Source organism: Dipodomys ordii, unplaced genomic scaffold, assembly GCF_000151885.1.
Source record: "Dipodomys ordii isolate 6190 unplaced genomic scaffold, Dord_2.0 Scaffold1, whole genome shotgun sequence".
Lineage (NCBI taxonomy): Eukaryota > Metazoa > Chordata > Mammalia > Rodentia > Heteromyidae > Dipodomys > Dipodomys ordii.
This window is the reverse complement of record NW_012267217.1, coordinates 60,727,546-60,737,422: the sequence shown is the minus strand read 5'-3', so window position 1 is coordinate 60,737,422 and position 9,877 is coordinate 60,727,546.

Below are 9,877 nucleotides of genomic sequence, written 5' to 3'. Positions count from 1 at the left end.
GAGGGGGAGGGGGAGGAGGAGGAGGAGGAGGAGGAGGAGGAGGAGGAGGAAATCCTGGTATTTGCACCAACATGGGTGAAAAGTACAGGCCTATCATTTAAGTAAAGTAAAATAAGTTTGGTACAGAAAGGCAAGTAATGGGCTCACTTATATGTGTAAGGTAAAAATGTCAACTTTATGGACATGCAGAGAGATGGTTAGGAGAGGAGAGTTAGCTGGTGGAGATCTCAGTCATGGGCTAAGAACTTTCTGGTAGGTAAGAGGAATAGCATCAACAGACCTATATTCAACATGACTATTATAGGTAATGCATTATATCATACTCACTCTTTACTGAAGATTTGGGGTAAATAGCTCCTACTGTTTCAGAGTCCAATTTCAAACAACAAAAAAAAGCAAAGACTAACAAATTTTGTTATATTCACAGATGTATCGGCTTCTTCTAGAAGCTTTTGCTAGTGGTAGAAGCCTCTTAATTGGGGGCCTGTGCAGATGATCTTATTACTCTTCTCATTTTAATTGCAATTGCTTCTCTTAGAATTTAGTACTACACTTTTAAAGATTGGTATAGTAAAGCCTTATTAATTTACATAAGCTAATTAGAAGTTGGTGGTTTTAGCCCTGAACTATTTAAGTTTTATGCTTATTTTTAATAAGAAAATAAATATAATGAATCACATTGCTACTGGAATTACTTGGGAAAACATTGCTCCCATCATATTAAAATATCAATTTACTACATGTAAGGTAATTTTAGCATAACCAAGAATTAGCATGACTAACATGGTAGCTTTGAAGTGGTAATTCCAAGTAAGTCTTAGATATAAATAAAAGTAGGTTCTCAGCTAAAGAGCACATGGTTTAATACAATTCTAGTGTTCAAGATAGAAAGTAACAAAACCTTTTTTTTTCCTTTCATTCATTTTTACTGTGATTATAAAGGTGATATACAGGGAGGTTAGAGTTATGTAAGTCAGATAACAAGTGCATTTCTTTTTGAACAATGTCACCCTTTCCCTCGCTCTTTCCCAGTTTTCCCCTCCTATCCCCACTCACAAGGTGTATAATTCATTTGCAACACAGTGTCTAAACATAGTGTCTACTGCTAAATTATGTATCCTATAGCAAAGTGCCACTGGTTCATGCCTGTAATTCTGCTACTCAGTAGGTAGAGATCAGGATGGTCATGGTTGGAGGCTAGACTAGTCCAAAAGTATATAAGGCATCTTGTCAACCGGTCATGGTGGTACATACCTGCAATCCCAGCTACATGGGAGCTGAGATGAAGAGGATGATCACATTTTCAGGCAAAGATGCTTGTGAGACACCCATTTCAGTAGAAAGAGCTGGATGTGGTCTATCATACAAGGCTAACCTGGCAAAACTGAAACTCTACCACCAAAATAATGAGTGCAGAAAGTTCTGGAAGTATGTGAGTCAAGTTGTAGAGCACACATGCCTAACAAACACAAAACCCTAAGTTCAACACCCAGTACTGCTAAAACATCACACATGTGTATACATGTATGCGTATTGATTGTGGAGGTTGTTCTTCAGCTGTATAAATGTTAGACTCTGTAAGTGAAGAAGAAAGCAAAAACTCTAAAATTGACTTACCCTGTCTCCTTTCACAGAGAAACAGAGTTGTTCATATCATTGAATTAAGAATTCTTTTTCTGATCATCAAACAAGTAGTTTTCTCTTTACCTTAAATGATCAAGACACCGAATTGCCTTCAGGAGCTTAGGAACTGATCTCGGTCACACTGCAAATCAACGTTAGACACTTACCTTTAGGAGCCTGCCTTGTATGTCAAGCCCAGTATTGTGTAATTTTTTAAGGTCAGTGCATGTGTTTGTGATTGCATTGACCCAATGCCCATCTGAACATGTCAGCTCATTTGAATAACAGGTAATACCAGAGATGCCCCTGCCCGGCCTTGGTGTTACCTGGAAAGAACAGAGCCAGGTGGATGGGGGAAGCCCTCCCGAGCTCCAAGAGCAAGTGAATCTAGGGTATAGGTGGGTATAGTGTGGAAGAGCAAGAGGAGGAGGAAGAGGGAGAAGAGGAGGAGGGGAAAGAGGGGAGGAGAGGGAATAAGAGAAGGAGGAGGAGGAGGAAGGGGAAGGAAGGGGAGGGGGAGGGGGAAGAAGGAGGAGGAGAAGGGGAAGAGGAAGACAAGAAGGAAGAAGAGGGAAGAGGAGGAGGAGAAAGAGGAGCGGGAGAGGGAAGAGGAGGAGGAGGAGGGGAAGAGGATGAGGAGAAGAAGGAGGAGAGAAGAAGAGGAAGAGAAGAAGGAAGATGAGGAGGGGGGGAAGAGGAGGAGGAGAAGAAGGAGGAGAGAAGAAGAGGAAGAGAAGAAGGAAGATGAGGAGGGGGGGAAGAGGAGGAGGAATGTGTCTGGAAGTCCACAGCTATGAGGCTCCTTCTGCTTTACAAGGCACACTTTCTTCCTTAGTTTATCTTAAAAATACACCTGTTGGCTGGGCACTGTTGGCTCACACCTATTGTCATAGCTACTTATGAGGATGCAGTGAGGAGGATTGTGGCTCTGGACCAGCAGGGGCAAAAACACAAGACCTGACTCAGAGACTACCTGGCAGTGTTGTCATCCTAGCTTCATGGGAAGTGGTAAGTAGGAGGATCACCTTCGTACATGTAATGATTCAGTTTGAAGAACAACCAAGGCCAAAGGTGCTGGGATTCTAGCTCAAGCGGTAGAGTGTCTGCCTGGCAATATCAAAGCCCTGAGTTCTACCTGCAGAGTGCCACTAAAAATCATTCAAATCAATCACATGATCAATCAGGTGTCACTGTCTTATTCCTATTCCTAGTGCTTAATTCCATTCTTAGCATATTTTGGCAGGTTTTATTTAGTTAATGCTGACATTATTTTACCTAACGTTTATAACTTGTTGATTTTCCTTTCTCTTCTATTTTAGAGTGATCAACATTAACCCATGTAGTCAGTGTGGGTGTGTAAGGAGTCAGGGAAGGGAAGGTACTTGTTGGCTGTGAGGCACCTCCCTGTGGGCTGTCTGTGTTTGTGAGTGTGTAAGGCCACTGGCTGGAAGAAGGTAAGACATTTGCCAAAGTTTGCACTATTAGCGACACAATCCCAGTGCAAATTCAGACGCATAGAATGTCAAACATTAGCTCTGCTGCAACACAAACTTTATCAACCCGAAGAGGGACCAGGGACGTCAACGCACCATCAGCGACTCTGATAGCAATTCCTTTGGAGCAGAGCCATGTCTCCTGACTAGATTTGTAGCTTCTAACCTCAGAATTCAAGCAACTGTGAACTTCCAGTCAACGCATTCTAAGAGCTGTGCTATGAAAATCTGTCTGTTAAAAATCCAATCAGCGTTTCCCGGTATTTCTTCTCTGTTACTCTTGAGGGAAAGGTGTGACACGACCCACAAGTTAGAAACAAGATCAATCTCAGAAAAGAAGACAATTCATTTTGGAGATCCTCAGGGGTACATTTCCAAGGTGCATGCCGGAACACCTCAGAACCCAAAGGTAAAGCCTGGCATCTGTCTCGTTGCCTGATACGGACTCGAAGGCAGGGATCCCAGGTACTTCTGTTGTAATCTTGCCATTCACCTCAGGCGGAAGCCCAGGCCCAAAAGTACCTCAGCAAAGGTGGGTTCATGTCTCATGTCAGGTCACAGCACCTCTGGAGGAAGGGAGCAAAGAACCCAGTGACCTCCCCCCCCCAATTTCATTTCAATTGAACCAGCCATGATGGTCGTGATTGTGGTCTTTTGTTTGCAGTAGCCCTTCTTACAGGCCAACACCACAAGAAGCTCTTCCAGTTTAATCTTCTGTTTCTGGGCAGGGTATCCAAACCTACCATCTTTAAGTTCATTAATCTTCTCAGATTCAAGAGCATCAGTTGTTCCAACATTCAAATTTGATTAGCTCAGACTTTTGCTTAAAATCCTTCAAGGCCTATTCCATGTCTTCCAAGAAGTTCTAGTTCATGTCTGCCCTCCGCTGTTTCCTCCTCTTTTCTTAAGTTCATACTTTAGTATGATATACAAGTTCCTTTACAAGCTGTCTGGCTCCCACCTGCCTTGCATGATTCTATGCTTCCTTCGATGAAGAACTTAACTCTCACAGGCTCAGTATCCTTATCTACAAAACTGGAATAGTAGGTGCTAAATCACAGGTGCAATGCAGAGTTGGAAGGGTGATACAGAAACTAGGCCAGTACTCACAGCTTGGAAACATTGATTTGCAATGCTTTGTCCTTTTCTCTCTACTTCTCCACAGAAACCTGCTGGATAATCCAGAAGAGCTCTTGGAAATTCCTGGCAATTCTTAGTATACCCTGCTCTGATGCCACCTAATGTTCTCCTCTTTGCTTTTGGATCTTCCTTTGTTGGTGGTGGTGGTCATGGGGCTTAAACTTAGGGCCTGGATACTGTCCCTGAGCTGTTTCATTCAGGCTAGCACTCTAGTACTTTGAGCCACAGCTCCACTTCTGGGTTTTGGTGGTTAATTGGAGATAAAAGGCTCATGAACTTTCCTGCTCGGGGCTGGCTTTGAACTATGATCTTTAGATCTCAGCCTCCTGAGTAGCTAGGATTACAGGCATGAGCCATCAGTGCCTGGCCCTTATCAAACTTTCTTCCAGATTCTATTTGTGTTAAAAAGTTGCCTCTACAGTCACCTTACATTTCTTCTATGTCTACTCCCTACATACGTACTCTAACAGATCATCTGTTCCTTCCCTTTCTCCTAGTTCCTGGCTGGCTTATTGTGGTTACATCATTCCAGTCTTTGGCCCCAATTTTAAAAGATGACAGTGTGTGTGTGTGTGTGTGTGAGAGAGAGAGAGAGAGAGAGAGAGAGAGAGAGAGAAAGAGAGAGAGAGAGAAAGAGAGAAAGAAAGAGAAAGAGACAGGAGGGAGAGAGGGAGAGAGATTTTCATTTTATGAGGATATCAGTCATATTGGATCACCTTTAATTAACCACTGCTGCAACAAGCCTAAGGTCATGTTTTCAGCTACTGAGGCTGAAGAAGTTCTGTGTATGAACTCAGGTGGATAGGAACATACTTAATCCCTAAGGATAAGGTGGGAATTGATTTTGGCCCTGGTTTGTCAAGGCTTATGCAAAAGTGGGGAGCCTTGGGTTTGTTTTAGTTTTTTGGATTTTTTTTATTTTTACCAAGGGCCATTTGGGTATTTATAACCTCACTCAGAGGGCATACAAAGTGATCACTAAGGTCAGAGGGCATACAAAGTGATCACTAAGGTCAGAGGGCATACAAAGTGATCACTAAGGTCAGACTGTAATGGGCAGCTGATGAGATTCATAGGTGTCTGTTTTGTCATGTGCCAAATGAGTTCAGGAGCCTTAAATGACACAGAAGGCAGATTCTGCACCTCTCTACTGGAGGGACAGAGCCGACCCCCAACTTCAAGTTGTTGAATTCCAACTCAACACATTTTCTACCTTGGCTGCTTTGCAGAGCCCTCGGTGTCTGGGCGTACATTATCTTGGCTAGTCATGGTTTGAGCGTGGGTCATTAAGGAGAAAGAAATGCCAGGCACAGATGGCTCTGGCCTGCAATCCTAACTATTACTCAGGAGGCTGAGATCTGACCATTGTAGCTCAAAGCCAGCTAGGGAAGAAATGTCTGTGACACTTATCTCCAATTAATTACAAACAAGTCAGAAATAGAGCTGTGGCTCAAAGTAGTAGGATAGTAGCCTTGAGCACAAAAGCTCAGGGACAGTGACCAGGCCCAGAATTTTAACCCAGGACCAGCACACACACACACACACACACACACACACACACACACACACACACACCAATTTCTTTGCAGTATATTCCATTTCACTAAAAGAAAAATCTTTCTAAAATAAAATTAACATGGTCCTCAAATACACGTGCATTACAAGGAGATAAAATTCCTCATTTGCTCTTGTTCATCTTACATTTCCTTTGATTGCATTATTCTCTGGCCATCCGTGGTTCCAGTTGTCTGCTGACCGAAATGAGGCTCTGAAGGAAAAGTAGTTGGAGAATTTAAAAAATACAACTCTGAACAGACAGGATGGCCCTTTTCTGCATGGAGCAACATGAGCCAACTTTTTGAGTCCAAGTTTCCCAGGCCGAAGCCAGCCTTAGTCTGAGCCAATGCCCAGAATTTCCCTTGTGGTACCCCCTTGTTATTTTGTTTTGTTTTGTTTTGTTTTGCAGGGGGGTGGTGGGGGAGAAATTATGTTTTCCAAGCATCTCAATAGAATCCAACGAAAATACCCACATCACAAGGAGAAGTCTTGGAAGGCCAAACTTGAGATTTGTCCATATTGAAGGGATTGTGGCACATTGCTGTGTCTATGGACCAGGTTATGTGGTTACATTGTATTCCACACCACACTGAAGAATCATGTTCCTCTGTCTTGCAGAGAAAGAACATCCCTCGCCAGCATTTATAAAGCAGCTTCCGTGCCAGTGTGCTCAGATAAGGCCCATACCAGCATTTAATTGGCTCACAACCCAAGAACTTCTGTAGAGCTGGGAGAATTTATTACTACAAAATACTTTCCAGGCCGATTATTCAATTCTTTCTTCGAAAGGTCAGACTTTTTGTTCGATTAAACTTTCTTTCTTTTTTTTTTTTTATAAACTGCCTTTTCCTTCAAAATGAGCTCCTGTCTGAGGGCTTGGAAAGGCTTTTTTTTTCTTTCTTTCTTCCTTTCTTCTTTGCTCTGAAAAATTAATGAGGTTTGCAATTCCTTTCAGCTTGGTGGCTCTGGAAATGCTATAGTTGGTTTCTTTGGTTTTAGGCAAAGTCAAGTGATACCATACCATGTATTTCAGGATGAAGGGTCTGGAATCATATGTTCTGAGATTTTTTTTTAAGGGTAAGGATATAGCAGAAAGGGAATTCAGAAGGATACTTCTGCAGTTTCTCTGGGTACATTTCAAGAGAGAGGCAGTTAGGAGCAACATGTGATGAATAGATTATTTCTTTCATGCTCAATACAATGCCTTTGCTGGCCAACCCTATGTCTTGAGTGTGGTGCAGGGAATCAAAGCAAGAGTGAATTTGTTCGAGCTTATACTAAGCTCTTGTCACTATTAGTTCATGGTCTCATCAAATCCAGGCAGAACTCCTATAGAGTAGAATCGTATTTACTCCATAAGAAGACTTGATGTTGAGATGCTTGAGGGAGTGGGCTAAAACCCACAGCCACCAGGAAACAGCTAGGACAGAGCTCAGCACGCTGACTCCAAACCTGAATTCTACAAAGCACGTACTTTGTGAAGATTCAGAGTCATTCTTTTCTATGATTAACTGTGAACTTCTAGGTAAGGCGTCAATTGCTTTTCTTTTCTTTTCTTTTCTTTTTTTTTAACAAATTGAGGCTCAGCTCAAACCAATAAGCATAATACCTTCTTTTTGGCCAGCTGTTGCCAGCCCAGACATTAGTAAATGATTACAGCCTCGCCCTCCTATTGGTGCTGCAAGTGATGCTCGAAGCAGCTCTTTCCCCCTAGAACTCCTTCTCAGAATGTCTGCAAGCATGACTTCCTTCCCGTGGACCACTCCCCTGACATCTACTGTTATAAAATGCAGGCTGGCTCCAGACGTTCATACCTGCAGTGCCAGGAACTTGGCAGGTGAGTCAAGGCCATTTGGTGTGGGGGCTCAGATCTGTGATCTGTGATCTCAGCTATAAGGGAGGTTTAGAGGCCTGGGCAATGCAAGACCCTATACAAAAAGTGAATGAATCCAAATAAGGGCTGGAGGTCTGACCCAATTGGTAGATTATCTGCCGAGCTAGTGTGGTTCAAACCCCAGTGTTGCCTCCCCACCAAATATATTTAAGTCCTTTTTAGATATTCGGAATTGGAATGTCAAGATTTAAATGGAATAAAAATGGAAGTGAACGATTATTAAGCACTAACCCGACTTCAAGCTGCTATTATTTTTCACTGTCACTTTCTAATTTGAGGCTGCATGAAAAGCATATGCAAAGGAAATTGCCATTGTGTTTGATCTATTAGCAGAGAGAAATGAAGCTTGTAGAGGGGAAGCCTTTGCTGTGGGTCCATCATTGAGTGGTGGTCTGACATCTCATCAGATGCTGAGGTGAGTAACAGCCCCTGACCGGGGTCTAACAGAGAACACACACAGTACAAGGAAGCCGCAATGGTGTTTTTCCCTGTCCCTCTTCCAAACCAGTCTTCTTGTTAAAATCAATTACAATGTGAAGCCCATGATGAATCTCACATTCTTCAAGGAAGGAGGAAAGAACTAGCAAGTGAAAGGATGTCCTGAGCATTTATACACATCTGCTGTTTTGTTTTGTTTTTTGTTGGTCATAGGGCTTGAACTCAGGGCCTGGGCGCTGTCCCTTAGTCTTTCAGCTCAAGGCTAGTGCTCTATCACTTGAGCCACAGTGCCACTTCTGGCTTTTTCTGCTTATGTGATGCTGAGGAATCGAACCCAGGGCCTCATACATGCAAGGCAAGCACTCTACCACTGAGTCACCTTCCTAGATCATACATCTTTTTTAATAGCACATTGTGTTAAATACTTTTCAGATGAGAATATGAGGCCTACAGAGATTGATTTCTCTCTGTGTAAACAAAACGTTGAGCAAGACTCAGACATTCCTAAATTGTTATAGGATGTGAGGGAAATCATCTACATTACTAGGGGTATAAGCATATAACGCATACTATTATCTTTAATTTTCCTTAGAATGTTAATTTCTCAACCAGTGTTTTCAAGAGTAAAAATTCAGAATTCATTAGAACTGTGGATTGCAGAAATCAGGAGCTTCTATCATGTGGAGACCATGTGACCTAAAGCCAATTAAGGAGGGAAAAGTACAGAAATGATATAGAATGTGCTTGGATCCAAACGATTAGTTCTTAGAATTTTTTCCCAGACCAATTCCTTGTTATTGGTGTGTTATTTCATGCACTTCTGTTGAGTCTAACACAGCATTTATTCCAACAGACTATGAGCACAATAGTCCAACAAACTGACATGATGTTAATTCTCACAACTTCACTAAAATGTAGGTCATTGTACATCATAATTATTGTTCAACTTCCAAAACTCTACAGTTTCCAGGATCTATTAAACCTCTCTATCACACTTGCGTTTGTCATTGTGAAGATACATTCCTCTGTGTGTGTGTGTGTGTGTGTGTGCGCGTGCGCGCGCGCATGTGCGCGCATGTTTTAGTGCTTTTTATCGTTGGATTTTCTAACTTGAGATTGAAGATGTTACCATTTACAATCAGATCATCATTCCAGAGACATGCTAGAGATCTGACATTTTCTGAACCTTGTTCTTCTGTAGCATCAGTTCACCATCTAAGGACCCATGTTTGTAAGAGAGAGAAGGAAGGAGTCAACACTGTGTCAACGTACCCTGCTGATGCTGGTGTGTCTAGGGATGAGGTTATTTCCCCAAATTATTGTTATTTTCTAGTGAATATGCAATTCTTTTCTGTATGGAATTATATATGGAAATGATATACAGGGTGTGCAGGTATCTAAGTAAGTGTTTCATTCAAGAGTTACTTCTGTGAAACACTGTGTTAATTTCTCTGGTGATCATTCTTCCTGGAAGACACAAGACAGCATGAGGAACTCACTAGCAGCAGGTAATCTGCAGAGCCATTTCTATAGGAAAATATACCATCTGGAGAAAACAATTGGTGGAAATGTATGTCAATAGACTTTGATGATGCAAACTGCATCATCAAAGTAGCTCTCCAGCAGGAGACGAAAGAGCATTTGGGGGAAGCTGTTAAGGTTAGCCTTTGGTTAAGTTTTCTGGCAGTAGCTTCATGCATTTTAAAGTAAGAGAGGGCTGAATAACAGTGGC